Raw genomic sequence first — 17,886 nt, 5'->3', positions numbered from 1 at the left:
TAAAAGGCCTGATGAAGAGAAACTTCTGCAAGATTTATTTTCTCCTGGGAAATTAACCAGTGTATACCACAGTACACATGGCATATGGCTGCCTGTCCATGGGAGCACTGCATCCAACTTCTGATTCAGCAAAATACTGGAAGTGGTGGTGTGATAAATTGGGTTTAAACAGAGGTATAAGGTTTGATATGGGCTTAACCAGTCATTTCTGCATAGATAAATGTAAAACACAAAGATTTTTATTGCGACTCAGAGCTAGATTTTTCTCATACAAGCAATGGATTAAAAGTGAACAGCTACTGAGTCTGATTGCCAGACTAAGTCAGTTTATTTTCTGTGTGTATTATGCTGTCTCTTCACCTTCTGAATATTAAGTGAAAATAAGAAAAGATAGGGGTAGAATAGAATCATAGAATGGCTTGGGGACCTTGAAGTCCACCTGGTTCCAGCCCCTTTGCTATGGACACGGTTGCCTCCTACTACATCATGCTCAGGGCTCCATCCTTGAACTCATCCAGGGATGGAGCATCCATAGCTTCTCAGAGCAACCTGTTCCAGTACCTCACCACCCTTAGAGTAAAAAAAATCTCTCTAACATCTAACCCAAATCTTCCCTCTTTCATTATAAACCCATTTCCCTTTGTCCTATCATTATCAGACGATGTAAAAAGTTGGTCCCCCTCCTGATTATAAGCTCCCCTCAAGTAATGGAAGGCCACAATGAGGTCTCCCCAAAGTCTTCTCTTCTCCATTTTGAAGAAGTCCAACTTCCTCCGCCTGTCTTCACAGGAGAGGTGCTCCGGCTCTCTGATCATCTCAGTGGGCATTCTCTGGACCTGCTCCAACAGCTCCCTTTCTGTGCTGAGGCCCCAGGTCTGGATGCAGTACTGCAGATGGGACATCATAAGGGCAGAACAGAGGGGGACAATCACCTCCCTCACCCTGCTGGCCACTCTCTGTTGATGCAGCCCAGGATACTGTTGGCCTTCTGGGCTAAAAGCACACACTGCTGGCTAATCCCCAGCTTTTCATCACCAGGAGCCCGAGGTCCTTCTCATCAGGGCTGCTCTCAAGGAGTTCTTCTCCCAGTCTGCATTCATATGTGGGATTGCCCTGATCCAAGTGCAACACCATGCACTTGGCCTTGTAGTACATCATAAAATAGCATACAATCCACAAAGTGCAGAGTATTCTGTCTATTTTATTTATTATTGCTGTTATTGTTGAATTATGCTCTGTCCACTGGAGACAATAGCCATATACTTTGCAATGGACAGTTAAGGGTTATCAAATAATTGGATGGATTTCTTTTCATGTCTGATCATTTACAGATTTGTTTATGCTCAGTGTTCAAGTGTTCCTGTGATATATCTTGTCTAGGAAAGAAAGCACTCACACCAGCCACCACCACATTAGTATAAGTTCTTTTCTCAAGTTAATGATATGTTGTAACAGAAAACCTAGAGCAAGATTTAAGCTTCTACTAAACTTGGTGGCTTTACATTATTTGCAAAAATCATTAAAACTGAACAAAACATTTAAAACTGTGCAAAACAAACCTATGTCATTTTCCTAAATAATGGTGGTTCTAGAACACAGATGTTTTGATGGGTGTTGTTCTCATATACTGTGTTTCTTTTGGAGGTTCAGAAATTGGTATGCAAACGCCCAATCCCCTTTTGTATTAACCTTATTAAGATCAATAAGCATTTCACTTTAAACAGTAATGCTCCAAGATGGGAGAGTTGAAAGTCTGGTTTGCTTATTTCTTTCAGAATATGAAGATCCTTATTACCTTGTGAAGAAACATAATGTAAATCCATCTTATCAGTAGCTATTGCACTCTATGAAGTAGTGCAGTTAGGTTTCATTTATATTCTCTCTTAATTTTCCACCAAGTTCAAATGCAGTCTCCTAAATTCACACACTCATGCTAGTTTTTCCAGTATTTACAATTAATTTTTTTTTCTTCTAAGGATTTCTTTTTTCTTCTGCACAGAAAGCTTTGCAGAGCCATCTCAGTGAACGTGAGGGACAAAGTGCTCAGGTCCTGCTTCCTGTGGGGTCGGCCATCACCAACATCTTCTTTGGCGCTGAAAGAAAAGGAGGAATCGCAGGATGAGAATTTTGGCAAGATGGAGATCAGATCTCTGGAAGGGTTTGTTCTGGCATTACTCATAAGTGAACCCTTCCTGTCACCCATTTATAAGTGGTTTGAGTCATTAATGCCATATTTTATTTTTGTAATGATAGTCTGGGAGCTGGGGGAAACCTTTCAAATACCGAGATCATCTTGCTGGGAGAGGAAGAGTGGTGCATTTGTTCTTGCTAAATTAGCATTTGAAACTCAATCACCAGATTTGATGGGAATTCCTTCTCTGATGTTAAAGAGTACTGAAGCTTCATGTAGTTTTGGTGGCTTTCCAGAAAAGTTTTCAGTTTGTTTCTTGATATGTTCCAGTTAGGTTTGCAGTAAGCTGCTGGTGGTGGATCTTTTAATATACATGCTGCAAGAAAGACGAAAGGATTGTAATGCTAGAATTGAAACAGAAAATTAAGGTTTGTGCAGGGTTTGAAAATTGGAAATATATTTCTGCATCCAAGGAAGAAGCGTGGCCTGTTAGGTGGAGCAGAAACTAAGGCAGGGCAGATTTCTGGATTTTATTGCTGGCTTCGTTGTTGGCTGCAGCAAGGCTTCATTTGTGCTCCCACTTCCTGTTTTTAAGATGAGGGCTATACTTGCTAAAAAGGGTGAAAAACAGTGGCCCTGCAAGAGCTTTGTCTGATAGGCAGAAAAAAGCAGTGATGTCTTCAGTCACTCAGCAAACTGTAATTAGCCTTTAAAGTAACTCAGTTGAAGTAGTAAATGCCCATATTAAAGAAATAAACAAGTTTTAAGCAAATTTTTAACAACAGCCTTTAAATATTTTAGGGCCCATCCCACCACTCGTTCTTAATCCAGAATTCTTTTTCTTGCTGTTTGAGAAAGAATTTAACCATCAAAACTTGAGGGAAAAAGCTTCAATATTTTTGTTAACTTCTCTAAAGTATCAACTTTTCACCTTTACCTGGCATATGATATGTTGATACTGCTTCGTTGCAAGGAAAGGTGGCTAAGGAGAATTCTATGTGCAGACAGAACTTTTTTCCGTGTTTGTGACAAAATCTGAACATGAATTATGTGACAGAAAAATGGAGTTTAAATTTTGGGGGCTTCTTCTTAAATTTAACAGGCATCTACAGAAGGATTAATCTTGCAAAGAACAGGGAAATGTTGTCTAGGACAACATTAATGAATTAGTGAAAAGAAAACATGCCTTTGCGTACGATGTTTCAGAAAATAATTCTTTATATGGGACTTTCTGCAATTTGTAGTCGCTGGGAAAACTTTCTCTGGAGTCAATTGACAGTTGACTAGCACCACGGAATGGACTTTTTTGACAGGAAGTAAGTGTCAAACGCTGGCATTTTGTAATTGTTCACTTTCCCAGGTGCAAATGGCACTGCAAGACTAGAAGATCTAAACCCTATGAAGCTGAACAAGTGTAACCACAATGCCTCACTGGGGCTGTTTGGCTCTGGCCTAAGGTAAGGGTAGCACTGACATGATGCAGGGGATTTAAACCTCAGATAAAAATAAGCTGTGTGTGCACATTGCTGGATCAGTTCAAAGGTCCATCTCTCCTCTCTGGAAGTGGTAAACATGCCATGCAACACACAAGGGCCTCCTGAATTACAGGAATATGCTTGACAGCCCCATCAGATGGATTTTACCTGAGTTGTTCCAGGCCATCTTTCATGTCCCCAGCTTTTCCTCACAGTGCATTATCACCATTTCCACAGTTATCACAGTTATTGTCCTTCTGCAAGTGAACAGTGAAGGAGTTGAGTTCGCGAGACATTGTTAAATATAACCATATTTTTTCTTGCATTGTCTAATCTTTTTCTGCTTCTTTTCCATTTTCTGTCACACTCTTACTGATGCAGCTCTAGCACCATGGTGATCACAAATTTCAGGAGTGTCAGAGAGAAATTTTCATGTGCAATTACATACACTCCTTTTATTTCCACATCTTGGCAGGAAAAAAATGTATATTCCTATTACTAGCAGCTGATTACAGTTCACTTTTTCTTTTACTGCTAAAATAATTGCAGAGTTGGAAGAGCTGTATCTCTGTTTTGAAGAGAAAAAACAAGCTTTGGAAATGATGCTTTGTGCCTGTGCAGGTGAGTTTGCTCTTTTGCAAAGTTTATTTTTCAGATCACAGGAAAGGGGTTTGAGTGCTAGAATTGTCCGATTCCATGAGAACATCTTCATTTAAAAGGATATCAAGGGCTGCCTGTTAATCCACAGGCTAAAACTTAAGTAAGCAGAGGCTAATGTCTCTTTACTGGTTTAATTAACAACAATTACTTGTCTAAAGATAAGGTATTTCCAGTTAAAAGCCATTCCCTTCAACTCCAGATCAGCTGAGAATAGTTCAAATTAGTTTTAGGGTAGGGTCAAAGACCAGAATTTTAGGGGTTTGAAGTTTTTTAACTGAGCGGATCAACACATATCTGCCAAGGCAGAATCCACATCTCCTTGCAAAGAGGCAGGCCGGCATTTCCATCTGCATGAGAGAGGATTGTTGGGGGTTTTAAACAAACGACTTAATGAAGTGACACCGACGCACACATCTGTCCGCTGGGTATCTGGAGTCTGATGAGCCCGTGTAGTTCATTTCAGTGTCATCGGCAGGGGCATGGAGCTGGAGTAAGCCAAATTTAGCATGCCTGTACAAGGTTTAGAAAACAAGTGAAAATGTGTAGGAAAAAGAACACAAAACAGAATGAAACCAAGAGCATTTTTGTGCTCTTCTGCTGTGAGCTTTCTGCTCGGCAGCAGCACAGTCCTTCAGTGAGGCTGGAGCTGGCGGTGCTTATGGGACTGCTTTGCAAGCTTCTGGAAATCACCGGTGGGTAAAAGGGGAAGGGCTCACTTCATAAAAGTGAACATATTCCATCTGGTTGGAATTTTCTTTGTTGCAACCACGAGACAGACCCCACAGAGTACAGGCAGTCCACCCTGGCTGATCTGTGGGGTGATTTGGTGACACATGGCCAGAGAGGGATTGAAGGGACCGAGATTATGTAGCTCTGTGCTTCAGCTGCACCAGAGAGCTCCCCTCCTTCCCGAGGTCTGCAGGATCTAAGTCCTGTGGCTGCATCTACAACCACACAGGTTAGAGAGATGGGAACCTAACCGCCTCCCTACCCTGCTTTGGTGGGCCGTGTTTCTAAAGGTTTGTGCCTGCTGCAGCAGGTGTTTCTGGAGACATTTCTCCAAGAGATAATGTCAAAACCTGGAGTAAAGCTCCTGCTGACCAGAATAACCATGGACCAAGCAGAGCAATGATGAGGGCTATGGGTCTTTCACCCTGAGCTTGTGCTAACTCTGGCTCTGGATTACTGGCTTGCCAAGAGCCCAGAATAAAGGCTCACCCCACTTTTTGCTAGTGACTTGGGCCCAGAGCTTGGAAACTCCTGAGACATTTAGTTTCCATCAACTTAGTGTTTGGATGAAATGGTTTTGAAGCTGCCTAGAAGGTGAGGAAAGAGGTTCTACCGTGATACAGGCCTTCATGACAACAAGGTCAGGGCTCACAGGGCTACAAGGCACTTTTCTATGTCTTATAGAGGTGAGAGGAATGCATAGATTGATGCTGGTAAGATGGAGTCTTTAATATCACATCCATCATTCAGCTGGCCAGCCACTGCTCTCTGAAGGTCTGTTTGTTCAAAGAAGAAAAAAAGGAGTGTTCCTATTGCGTATATAGTCATGCTTCCATGCTGTGTCTTGGCCGCTGAAGTCCATCAGATGTGAGCACGTGAGGACATGGATTCTGTTTCATGGATGCTTCACTTCAGTGTCTTTGTCTGACCCAAAATCTGCTCAGAGCACAGCAAACTATGCACTCTGTACCCCCAGTGCTAGGGAAATCCACTCCAGGCTGGCAGCACTGCCTATTCTCAGTGCACATGGACTCAGAGAAATATCTAGGGAGACAAGGGCCTGAAGGCTTTTGACTTGTGCCCTTGTACCCTTTCCTGAACACATTTTTTTACAATGTAGAAGCTTAAAAAAAAGGCACAACGGAAGTTTCTTTGTCTTTTTCTACCTGAGGCTGGAAAAACACTTAAATCTTTGTACTTCTTTTTTCCCAGCTGCATTGGGCAAAGCCACCCACACATGCCCACAAGTGAAAAGGGCACAATGCAGTTCTGTGGCCGCCTTCTCCTATCACCAGTGGCCCAGAGTTACCTCAGGTTGAATTCAGTCCCTGAGTGCAAATTGCAGGGGTTGTACCAGGGGTGCTGGAAGGGCTGTGACCCAGATTTATGCACAGAAGTGAGTTTGCAACATGAGTGGGCAGGGGGACTCCAACATGAGTGTGGTAGAAGGAGAAGAGCCTCTTTTCCTTCTTATTCGTGTTGAGCTTGACCGTGGTCTAATGCTGTTCAGCAAAGGCCAGGCACTGGGCAGGGAAGCAGCAGCTGAATACTCTAACAAGTGGCTTGTTAGTGAGGAATGTCCTGCAATAAGTATGGAGCAGCCTTGTCACTTCTCAGCCAACTCTCTGAGGACAATAAGGAAGGAGGACAAAATGAGTGCAGCCCTCTTGGGCCTCCCCTTAAGAGTTTAAAAGCAAAATATTGATTTTGAGTTACCCTGCTTCAACTCAGCTTCACTCTCCTGATATTTTTATTCCCTTGTAGATTTCTGACTCCATTTGTTTTTTAAAGAAATCGCTGGTGAAGTCGTGGTGTGTCCATGTAACATTCCTGCGCCTAAAAATATGGTCAATTGACACCTTGAAGGTTTCCAGGCAACTCTAACCATTTGTGACATCTTTAGCTGCATCTCTGAAGCTGTATGTTCAAAACAGATGAAGTGAACGAATTGATTTTAGCTGTATAAAACCCTTGACAAAAATCTCTTTGTGGCCATCGAGTAAGTCTCTTGATGATTTGTAGAGTATTTGCTTATGCCATGAATTTGATCCTTCCCACCTCTCCACTTGTTTTTCAGCAAGCTTTGCTGTGGGCTCCCCGCTCCTGAAAGCACTGCAGCCTCTTTCCCCTGGGCCAGGGCACAAGTCAGAGAGAAATTATGCTGTGCCTACCACTGTAACATCACCAGCTCAGACCTGAAACTGTGTGTATACCATAAGGTACCACCTCAACAGCAGAAAATAAGCAACTTCATTTGGTGTTTTTAATCACTGCAACACCCAGTTTGCTGCATAAAATCAGTACTGCAGAAGCCGAAGTCAAAATGATTCTCTGATGGGCTTAAGGAGACAGCTAAAACAACAAAACCTTTCCCTCTCCCCAGAAAACATTTGGACATTTGCATGTAGTGAGATGTGCAATAGGCGAGGAATAAATTAACTGCAGAATCTCAGCTCCTTTAATGAAATAATCTGCTGAACTGATGTTTGTATGTAGTTCAAAGAAAATCCTTTTGAAGACATATGGCCTTTTCATTGTATTCCATTTTGGCTCGAGTTTCATAGTACTAGCAAAATATATAAACTGTTGATGAACCTGATTACTTTGTTTTTTTTCAAGGTTCCTCTGAGTATTTCTAACCTTAGAGATTCAGGCTTGTCCAAGCATAGAACTTGATGTCTTGGTTCCTTCCCCTTGACAAAAAATGGAGGACTGAAGCAGAGATGGGATTATGCTAAATGCACCACTGACAGGGCTGAAGTGCTGATTGTACCATATTGCAGAAATGTAAGATGTTCTTGGTTAATCTGGGAAAGACTCACTGAACCCAAGCAAAACAGCAAATTATTCTGCTGGAAACAAGGAAGAGTAAGCAAAGTGTGAGCAGCAAAGTCTGGTTTGGCTAAGTCTTTGACATACAGCGAAGAGCTGTGCCCACACCTGGTGCCTTAGGCTGACTAAACTGGTAACAACCCTAATACCTGTAATTTGGCTTGTCTGCATGCAAGTCATGAGATTTTTTTCAGCCACTACAGTGTCAAACCCAATCTTTCTCATTAAACAAGAGCATTTTTTTTTAAAAAAAAAGAAGCATCAAATCTGAAGATAAAGTGACAAAAAGACAAGTAAGCTGCATGGATAGATTGGTACTTTAGGCAGAAACTGGTCAGCGTCAGTTTGTCTAGGGACTTTGTTTTTTGGGGAAAAGCAAACAGAACAGCCAAACTCCTCCCCAACTCTAATTTCCATATTGAAGAGCATGAAGTTGGTTCTTATTTAGCAAATTAAATATGGGACACATTTCTTTCAGTGCTGCCTCATTTATTTGCCATGTGCAGCATACTGGTAATATCTGTGTAGAAACCTTCTGCTCAATTGCAAATCACTGTATAAGATGAGGGAGATAAATACTCAGCCCCTCCAAGACTTCTGTTGTCTAAAAACAGCAGTACAGAATAGTAAGGTGCATAGAGTACTACTTTTCCCTAGAAGTCCTTCTTTTACGTCTTCTGAATGATGTGACTGTCAGGCTAAGAACATAATCTATAGAAGCACTGGAACACACATATTATATAGGCAGTGATGCCAACATGAAAAAGCCACCATCTTTTCCCTGCATGTATTGCTGACACTGCTGTTTCTGAATGGCACACCAGTAGGCAGGACCCTGCTCTTTGCATGCCATGGGTGTAACACTGCCTCTGAGACTCTGCATGGAGCAAGAGTTGCTGCCAGGAGGATCTTTCTTTTCATGGTAAGACCATACTGTCCTCCTAACTTAACATGAGCCAACAGTGTGTGCTTGCATCCTGAAAGGCCAACTGTATCCTGAGCTGCATCAAAGGAGAGGTGGCCAGCAGGGCAAGGGAAGTAATGGTCCCCCTCTAGTCTACCCTCATAAGGTCCCATCTGGTATACTGTGTCCAGACCTGGGGGCCTCAACAGAAGAAAGATGTGGAACTGCAGGAGCAGATCCAAGGGAAGGCCACAAAGATGATCAGAGAGTCGAAGCACCTTTTCTATGAAGAAGGACTGAGTGAGCTGGGCTTGTTCAGACTGGAGAAGACTCTGGGGAGACCTCAATTATGGCTTTCCTGTACTTGAAGGGAGTTTATAGTCAAGAGGGAAAAGGACTTTTTACACAGACTGATAGTGATAGAACAAAGGCAAATGGCTTTAAACTAAAAGAGGAGAGATTTAGATTAGATATTAGAAATAATTATTTTTGTTCAGAGGGTGGTGTGGCCCTGGCACAGGCTGCCCAGAGCTGTGGATACCCCATCCCTACAGTCATTTAAGGCCAGATTGAATGGGGACTGGGAAGTGTGATACAGTGGGTGACAGCAGCCATGGCAGATACTCCCAACTCCAAGCCATTGTATCTTTTTATGATCCTGAGTGTGTGGACATGGCTGCATGACCTTGGTGCACAACAGCCCACTTCTGAGGGACAGGTAGCTGAAGGAACCTTCTTTGGTGCATCGGGAACAAGAAGAACAGCAGCTGCACGTGGATGCAGCATCTGATTTATCCTGCACTGCAGATGGGAGACCTGATTCCCATAGCATGGTGGCACTGCGTCAGGACAGAGAAGACCTGGCACTGATTTCAGTCAGAGGGAGAGCAAAACGTGACATGGTGGCAGTGGGGGTGCAGTGCTGCCACAGCTGGGGCACAGAGTACAGCAGCATCCCTGAAGGCCAGTTGGCTCCTCCTGCCCAGTTGCCCACAGGACCAAGAGATGCAGCACTCTGCCCTGCCTTCCTGTCTGTTTCCTGAAGGGCTGCTTCAGGTAGCAGAGAAAATCATCATCTGAGTTGCCTCAGCTTACACAGCACAAGCTTGTTTTAAAAAAGCTGTGATCATGTCAGCAAGCACGGCCTGTCACATTCCCACCAGCCTCCTGCCAAAACCAAAGCACACCCCATGCTGACTGCCCACAGAGGTGGCCAGAGAAGGTGTGGCCAGGGGTTCAGCCTGCCCAGCTCCATCACAGCCTGAGCAGGCAGGTCTGGGGCTGCTATGGGGATGTGGCCAAGGAACAGCCACCTCAGCCCAACACAATGGGGCTGGCAGGGTTTGGGAGCAAATCTGGAGAGCTGCTCCGGCTGTTGGGGGCTGCTTTCAAACTCTGAAAACTGACTTTTGAAACTTTTCTCTCTTTGGGCAAGCTGAAGGAAGCCCAGGCAGATTTGCTGCTTTCTGCCTCTTGAGCTGGTACCAGGAAAGGGGAAAGAGGGATGGGATCAGGGAGCACATGTCCACAGAAGATTTCCTCCCTGTATCCCCCCAAGAGGAGCAACTGAGGCTCCCGTGAGGGTGAGGAGAAGGCCAAAGAGCAGCTGCTTTTCCTCATCATTGGATTTCTGGCAGGAAATCATTCTCAGCGCAGCTTTTTATCTCTGACTCCCTCCCCAATGAGAGCAAATGATGAGGCCACAAACCCTCCTGCACAGTGCTTCAGTGGTCTGCCGGTGTTTTCCATCCTGTGGGCAGGCTCCTGGGACATCTCTCCCACCAGAGTGGCTTTCCCCCAGCCTTGATCCAGCCAGCCCTGCCCTCATGCCCTACTCAGCTTGAGCAGCCCACAGACCTGCCCAAACTAGGGCAGAAGCAGGCCGAGGAGGGCACACCCGTGGTAAGAATCAGGTTTAATGAAGTCATAGCAAAACACCTCTCGGCTAACTCGCCCTGCCTATGAAGATACCCATTTCCGCAGGCTGTGAAATGTGCAATGTGAAAAAATGGTTGACGAAGTAATTTCAGCTCTGGCTGTGGTTTTCCTAGTCAGACACGAACATGGTCAGGAGCCCAACCCTTTGCTCCCCAAACGTGACAGCTGCTCAAAAGCTTTCTGTATTCTGAAAAGAAAAAAATATTCCAAGCCTCCAATTTAAATACACAGAAATCCAGATAAGAGAAGTGTTAATTTAAATTTACATATAAGATATCATAACCTGTAGCGGATAAGGAGAAGACCAGAAAATAAAACCTGTATTTGCTTTTCCTGAATAAATTATATGATCAAGTTAAAAAAGAAAAAGAAAAAGCTCTATTCCAACTGCAATCACTTTTACTCTTTCTGAAAACATAGCCTACATAGCCATGAATGAGGTGCTTAGTAAGCTCTGTCCATACACTAGTGCTAAGAAGGAAAAAATCACTTTGGTAGCTAAGCCAAGTGAGGTAGCCAAACTCAACCTGAGAATATTTCTGCAGATATCCACTGGGATGTGAGACACCCAGTTTTCAGTATGATGCATGTTCAACTGCAGAGCATCAGCATCTGCAACAGAAGCCTCTTGGTAGAGCTGGTGAAAACAGAGCAGAGCTATAACAGGAAATGACAGACGGGTGGCTGCTTGGGTCCTGCAGCACAGCTCGCGGCCTTCAGCCAGGCTGTGTCGGCTGAGGATGCCAACAAAGATGGGCTGCTCCAGCCCAGAACCGTTTCAATAGACCCCACCTGAATCTGAACTTACAAGTGGAAGCCCTGCCACATCTCTCCTGGCTTCACGTGAGCCGCGGCAAGGAGAGCTGCTCCTATGGCTGCTGAGAGATGTGATGGGGGTGGGGAGAAACCCTGTCATCATTTTTTTTTGTGCAGTCACTAGTTTATTTTCTTGTGAATGATAGTAACAGTTCAGCCTACAAAGCTGATGTAGTTGTGAAACTTTTTTTCAGCTGTCACTGTTCAAATGCCCCTGCATGGATGTTTTAAAGCGGACTGCTTTAACAGCGATGTGACTATACCTAATGCCCTTACGTAATCTTTTTCTTTAACTTGTTTTTTCAATATAGTGTTATTACTCTGAAGATTCTTTTAAAGCTTCTTGTTTCAATCGTTGTTTCCACTTCTCATCTTTGTAACTGTTCTCAAGATTTATAAAGTCAGAATTTCCCAAAGCAAGATGCTTCTGCAAGCCATCTATTCAGTCAGGATGTAACAGATGCCTCCTGTCACTAGCTGAATGAATAGACAGGGCAAACTTCAGCTGAATGTCAATGCCCAGATTCCACACATTTTCAGAGGAATAAGAAGCTTCTGGCAGATTCATATCCAGTTGGGATGAGAGGATGGGTAATAGGGATGCAATATAAGGACTATTCTGACATAGCCATCACTCAGAGCTCAGGCACACATGCCTGCTACTGGCGTTTGCAAGACTGTGGCCTTAGAAAGGCTTTAGCAGACTGTGTGGGTTCATGAATTGCCTTGCTCTTCTCTCACATGTCTTGGCCTCTGCAGTACAGATATGAGAACCTGGGATCTGGGCTGAGGGCGTGCATTTTAAGAAGATTCTGACTATTAGGAAGATCTGGCTGGGGTGGACCAATTGGAGTTTTGCTGGCCACCACTGGGAATAGGAGTGAAGAAAAGGGCATGGCCCAAAGCAAGACCCTGCTAATGTGCAAATGAGCCCATCATTCTAGCTCTTAGCCCTATCAAATGCCACCAGGTGTCACTTCGGTGAGAGAGGCAGAAAAGGCAACTGAGCTCAACCTGCCATTGCCTGTTGGGATTCTGAATTGAAAAATTTCTAACTCTTGTTTTATGCAAGTAAGCATAGAGGAAGGAAGGCAGCAAAGAGTTGTTTGAGAGGTGTAACTGCTTCTGCCGTAGGTGTTTGAGGTCAGATCTGCAGAGGGAACAGGCCTGAGCTGCATGAAGTCCCTGTTTGCTACCCTGCTCAGCACACCACTGCTGCCCCAGCCTCTGCCATGCGTACAGCCACATGCAGTCAGGGTGCAGAGCTCTGGGGAAAATTGTCACCTGATGAGCTTACAAAGTCCCTTCCAACCTGGGCTGTTCTGTGATACCCATGAGCTGTAGACTTCATGGCCTTGTTTCGTCAATGTCTGGTAGAAATATAGCTGAGACCTTTTGCTTCTTCATGCAGCAGCCTTCTGTACCTGGCACAACGTACTTGGACCTCTCTCCTTTATGTGCTTTGTATTCTTCATCCAAGCTAGGCATATCACTTTGACTCCTTCCTCCCATGGGACAGGATTTTATTGGCTTGCAGATTGCATTTGCTCTTACACAGATTTCTTGCATACAAATCAAGAAGTTGAGAGGAAGACAATGTAATGAATATGCTAAGCATGGAAAAGTGGTATATTGTTATGGTTACACTGCAGTGTATTTAAGGCAGAAAAGTGAATACATATACCCCAAAACCAGCAGTTCTGCATCAAAACATAAGAAGAAGAATGTGAGGTTGGAGAATTGAAAATTCTACTGAAAAGGAATGATTGACTTGCCTTGAATTCCAGTTTTGCCTGACTCAGAATTTTGGCCGCTGTGTGTGTGTGCATGCTGTGTATTTGTGTGCATGTGAGTGTGTGTGCATACATTGTAAACATATATATATACATGTCAATCTGTGAAAATGCATAAATTCTTGGCTGTCATCCTAACCTTTGTGCAACTGGGTGCCGGGATCTGGATATTCAGTGTGCTTAGCAGCACTTTTTAATGAAGAGGTGTTTTCTCCCTTGGAGCTGTCATTCTCTGCCACATCACAGACTCTTTCAGACAGAAAAATAATTGGCCACTTTCTTAGAGCGTGGAATCGGAGAGCCCCAGGGACTGACGGAGTGCTCAGCGAACCGGGACGGTGCCTCGCTGTGGCGCCCACTAGTGTCTCCTGCCTTGCTGTGGATGCTCCCTGTGGAGGACCTGCACTCTGGGGCTTGCCATCCGCCTAGCACCTGAATCGGGGCTGGTAGATGGTGCCATGAAATGTGACAGGCGAGACTCAAATCCCTAGAAGGAGAAAGATGAAAAGAAACGGACAATTATTTCCAGAACTGATCAGCTACTAAATGGAAATTCAGGACGTCTTATCTTTTTTTTTTTTTTTCTCTCTCTCTCTAAAATGCACATACTTGTTGCCCTAGTGGGATAGTTTTCTGTGTTTGCAGAAGGCTTTTTGTGTTATTTTGCTGTAAAGATGGGATTTTAGCAGTGCTTATTCTACTCAAGGGCTCATAACATCCACTCTTCTTCTTCATCAACTACTTCCCGGAGTTGTTAATGTGAGTAAATAGGCAATGCGGTAAAATTTACCTTTACCACCTCCCACCTACTGCACCACAGGCAGAAAAGTGGTGAGATGAATGGGCAGGCTGCCTGTGTGCCATCCTTGAGCTCCAGGTGGACTTTTAGAGTACTTTCCTGACAAAAGCGTGCCCCTGTCTAACAGCAACCAAATGCTCAAATACAACAAAGCCTACCCTGCCTGTAAAGTCCAGTTCTGCTACTTGAACATCAGTTTTTGCTGCCCTGACCATTCTTGGTATGACAGTGGTGTCCCACTCCTGCTCCCAAGAGCTGGCAGATGAAGGAAGGGCATCTGCCTGAGGCATTGAAGGCTCCTTCTCCTGTAACCATATCGATTGAAGGAAAAGCACAACCTTCATTTCAACACCTGGTCCCAGGTCCCCAGGAGTATGTGTGTAGGAAGACAGCAGCCACCACCCCCTGGGATGGAGAGATTGCATCCTCAGACCTTTAACATCATGCCAGGACACTGTTTTACTTGCCTGGTTGATGCACAGCTTGCCAGCCCTGTTTCAGGATGCTTGTAAGGGTAACTGGAAGGTGGGATTTTATCTTGATTAGGCTCGATAAGGTGTAAAGTAGGCAGAAATGTTGCCATGATAGTATTATGTCACTGTGACCCCACCACCCTGTGACATCAGGGTCTGACTACTCCTATCAGGCCACCAGCTGCTTTCTAATGGGTCTTACTAAAGGAGGCTGTATTTTAATTCAGGCCAACACCTACCACAAAAGATCAGAAGACTTTTTTTTTTCGACGTCCTTTTCATATTCATTACATCCATTCCTTTTCTGTCCCTTAATCCATAATAGCTCTGGACAGCAGGAGAACCAGTAACTGCCTGAAACGTGACTGGTGGAGAAAGGAAAGAGTACAGAACTAAAAAAAAAAAAGGAAGGAAGGAAGGAAGGAAGAATGTGCATTTGTGCATGGTTCAAAGTTCTGCCATGATGTTGCCCATTTATCTGTCCTCGTCTGCATAACTCAGCCTCTTCAAGCTAAAATTTCCCCTCAGTAATGTGCTAGGATCAACACAACCATCCATGCTAAGAGGAAAGAGGGTACTCATACTTCCTGGAGTTAATTGGAGGAAAAATGGTATGTGGATGCTTTCACGGGGCCAGTGGCAAAATAGAGATTGGTATTTTGTGGTAAGGGGTGAGTTCGGTATTTTCTTGGTGTGGGGTTGATGGTGGTGGTGGGAGTTTTTTGTTTGTTTGTTTGTGGAGGGTGGTGGGTAGCATCCTTTCGGATTTCATAGAGCTGTGGAATCACTAAGTTTGGAAAAGAGCTCGAAGATCATGCATTCCAACCGTGGACCCATCCCCACCATGCCCACTGACCGCGTCCCTCAGTGCCACATCCACACAGTTCTTCAACAGCTCCAGGGACGGTGACTGCACCACCTCCCTGGGCAGCCTGTGCCACTGCCTCACCGCTCTTTTGGAGAAGAAATATTTCCTAATATCCAACTTGAACAGAAAGTTAGTTACGCTTCCTCTTCGTGATGTAACTTCTTTTTTCTGCGTACGTTCCCTGCTGCCCATAGCAAGTCTCTCACAGGTTTCTGACGGGCGCTGACTGCCCCAGCCAGCCCAGCCCACGCTGCTCAGGACGCACCTCTTCCAGAGCGGCTTTCCGAGCCGGAATTCAGCTGGGGAAGAAAGTGCCCATTGACCCCCCTTTATCTCCTAACGACCCCGCTCCGCTCCGCCTTTGGTCTCGCTGCCCGCAGATGGGCCTTTTCGGAGCGCTACCTGCGGGCATCAGCTCGTTGTGAAGGCGCATAGCCTTGCGAGCCCGGTACTTAGAAACGCTTAGGGGCACTTGAGGCCTCAATGCCGAGCGCAGCCCCCCGCCGCGGGGGCTTCAAAGCGCCGGCTGACACCCGGCCGGGCCGGAGCTCCCCCAGGCGCGCCCGGGGCGGGTGCAGGCCGCAGAGCCCAGCGGCACGCTACTGCTTCCGACGGGCCTTCTGTCGCCACCCACACGTCGGGGAGGCTGTTCAACAGCGGATCCAAGCTAGGCCCGGCTGTGTCGGGGCCTTGGCGTGGTGAAAATGTACCTTTTTAAAGTGCTGGAACAAAAAGCAGAGCGTCTTTTAATGGGATTTGGGGTACTGCTTCCAATTGCTGCTGTTTAAGCAGGTTAGTTGAGTCCACGCTCTTTGAATACCATTCTGATTCTACGTTTCCGATCCAAAACAGACCAGCAAACCAAAATTAGCTGTTCGGTACTCTCTTTGATAGATGTGTAAACACAAATAAGCTCAAACAGAGCAGATCTACAGCTATTACAGCCACGTCGGAGATCCTGGCGTGTTCCCATACTTCCATCACATGCTGTCAGGCCGACAATTGGCACTGATCTATGAGTCAGTAAGAGACCGTGCTTTAAAACCAGGGGAAGGTGCTAGGCATCCCTCATTAGGCTTATCGGAGGGTGAAATACACGCGTTTAAGGAGAGCTGTTTGGAGATCCCTGTGCATGAATAATACAAAATATGAAGTGTTGCTCGTGGTTACGTTTGGCTCCGTGATCCTAATTTCAGTCTCTTCTTCTCTCTAGGTTTCCACAGTTGCATTTCGAGAAAGAAATGTCACCTCAAAACTAAATCCAACTGAATACTTTTGCCATCTCCTTTCTGTAGCTTTCTCAAATATTTGTGAAAATGACAAAAGCACCTCCTTTGCAAAGCACTACACTTTCTGAAACGTCTTGTTTTGTTTCTGTAGCCAGCAGGATGCCTTAAGCCCAGTAACAAAGAACAGTTACGTGATCTTAAGTAGAAAATTTTCCACTGCCAAGAATGTGATTCCAGCTCAGAGTCTGTTGAACTTTGTCTGTTTTATACTGCCATACTTACTGCTTAGGATCAGATCTGGATTAGCTTTTACTAATGATTGCAGTTCCCTTTAATACAATATTGCTGCTGAAGATACAGGGTTTTTTAGCTATCATTTCTCCTATAAATTAGAAAAAGGACATGACTGCTAAGACTACCTGGAATACTGCTTTATTTTCAAGTAGGGAGTTGTTTCTTTTAACTCCTGATTCAGTAACTCATGCCTGTTCTTCCTGTTCCAAACACCTGGTCTGGAAAAGGGTGCTCTTCTCACTTTCATTAATTAACCCCATGACAATATGGGGCTTATATTTTTGTATACCTATGTACATTTCTTTAATGTGTAAGTCATTATTCTGCCTTTTTGAATTGGTTATGATACATAATAAATTGGCAGCTAAATGTAATTGGTTACCAAAGAGTAAAATTGTTAATAATTCAACACCATCCCCACTTAATATTAAATATAATAGTTCTTTGGTTTTGTACAGCTATTGATTTCCCCTATTTAAGGTATATACATATATATTTCAACAGCAGCTCTCTGGCTTTTTTACCCTTTGGGGTTTGATTTTTTACACCTCATAGTATATTTGAAGCTGCACTTCTTGTAGCTTCAGGACTGTATACTTCCATGCACTGAAAATCCCTCATCATAAACTAAAATGGATTGGTGAGTTCTGCAGCTATAGGGCAACACTTCTCAACAGAAAAATAAAGGGGAGGGAATGGGGGTGAGGAGGGATTTTCAATTAATTTAGTCTCCTAACATTCCCATGAAGAAGGTGTCTCTTGTCTGCGTGTGAGAGATTGAAACAGCCTGAGCAGTGGAAGGATGGAGCTGACTTCTTCATAAAAATACTCACCGAGGTTCAGCATCAGGCTGAAATGCCCCAAGCCTTTCCCCAGCATACTGCTGTGTCTCTGATCATTCTGCATGCTGTAAGCTCTCTGCAGCCTTGAAAATTATGAAGATTT

The 17,886-nt window shown here is 44.5% G+C and overlaps 2 long non-coding RNA genes across 2 annotated transcripts; both read left to right on the top strand.

The window, feature by feature from the left end:
• Positions 1 to 954: 954 nt before the first annotated feature.
• On the top strand, positions 955 to 9,166 carry LOC104911530. The gene is made up of 4 exons (XR_004160151.1): positions 955 to 2,158; positions 3,492 to 3,588; positions 4,156 to 4,227; positions 7,073 to 9,166. It is a non-coding gene; the product is annotated as an uncharacterized LOC104911530 (long non-coding RNA).
• A 6,322-nt stretch (positions 9,167 to 15,488) lies between these two features.
• On the top strand, positions 15,489 to 17,886 carry LOC116216772. The gene is made up of 2 exons (XR_004160224.1): positions 15,489 to 16,210; positions 16,632 to 17,886. It is a non-coding gene; the product is annotated as an uncharacterized LOC116216772 (long non-coding RNA).

This window comes from Meleagris gallopavo, chromosome 6, assembly GCF_000146605.3.
Source record: "Meleagris gallopavo isolate NT-WF06-2002-E0010 breed Aviagen turkey brand Nicholas breeding stock chromosome 6, Turkey_5.1, whole genome shotgun sequence".
Lineage (NCBI taxonomy): Eukaryota > Metazoa > Chordata > Aves > Galliformes > Phasianidae > Meleagris > Meleagris gallopavo.
Note: the sequence above shows the minus strand (reverse complement) of the source record. Positions and strands in the feature narration are given on the sequence as shown.